The 1,107-nt window shown below is 33.6% G+C and overlaps 1 long non-coding RNA gene across 1 annotated transcript in view; it reads left to right on the forward strand.

The window, feature by feature from the left end:
* Nucleotides 1-1,107, forward strand: part of LOC110509147 — a 30,342-nt gene that overhangs the window by 12,919 nt on the left and 16,316 nt on the right. The gene's annotated exons all lie outside the window — the stretch shown is intronic.

Here is a 1,107-nt window from a genome sequence, read left to right on the forward strand (position 1 = left end):
AACATAACGTGTAACGTATTTGAAAAGGCATTACTTTATTACATATTTCAATTTTCTTAACATATGTTATGAGCAATGAATTTGTCTGACTTTGGCTGCATATTTTCCACCATTTTTAATCGAATCTAAAAACGTGAAGCCACACCCATTTTCTGAATAATTGCATTACGGGTCCTATAAGCACGGAAATCGTGTCCACTGCACGTATACTTAGTATTTTGGCGAATTTAGTACGTCATCCGGGAGCTTTTGGCATACTAAACTATGACCACTAAGTATATTATATACTCAATTCACTTCACAATTAGTAGTGTTAGTATAAGTATTCAAACTTCCCTAACACAGCTTTGGTCTTACCAAATAGGGATATCTTTCTGTGTACCACCCCTACCTTGTCACAGCACAACTGATTGCCTCAAACAAGGCACACCTGTTAATTGAAATGCATTCCAGGTGACTACCTCGTGAAGCTGGTTGAGAGAATGCCAAGAGTGTGCAAAGTTGTCATTAAGCCAAAAGGTGGCTACTTTGAAGAATCTCAAAAATATTTTTGATGTAATACTTTTGATTCCATGTGTTATTTCTTAGTTTTTCTTCTATTCTACAATGTAGAAAATAGTAAAACAATAATGGAAAACCCTGGAATGACTAGGTGTGTCCACTTTTGACTGGTACTGTACGCATTTTACCCCATCAATTGATGCTCTCAATAAGAATACATTTTTGTGTGAGGCTTGTGGCAACTTTAACAAAATTCACATATGAGTTCCTATTCTTTCTGACTTTTAAATGATTCATAGTTTCTTGATCTGCATGTCGTTGACAGTGTGGTGTAGTAAACGTTTTCTAATAGAAATACTGTATCAAATCGGTGTCGACCTAGATTTCTCTTTGAGACAGATAATTAGTGTCTTATCTAAATTGACACACAAGGAGACAGTCTGACACCCATGAGCACATTGACATTTTATTTACAATATTACATTATTTCCACTGTGAAGTTAGGTGTTCCCCTGAACAGAACGGTTCTTATACAGTGTGATATATATATATATATATATATATATATATATATATATATATATATATATATATTTTTTTTTTTTT

This window comes from Oncorhynchus mykiss, chromosome 28 (assembly GCF_013265735.2).
Source record: "Oncorhynchus mykiss isolate Arlee chromosome 28, USDA_OmykA_1.1, whole genome shotgun sequence".
NCBI classification, from domain to species: Eukaryota; Metazoa; Chordata; class Actinopteri; order Salmoniformes; family Salmonidae; genus Oncorhynchus; species Oncorhynchus mykiss.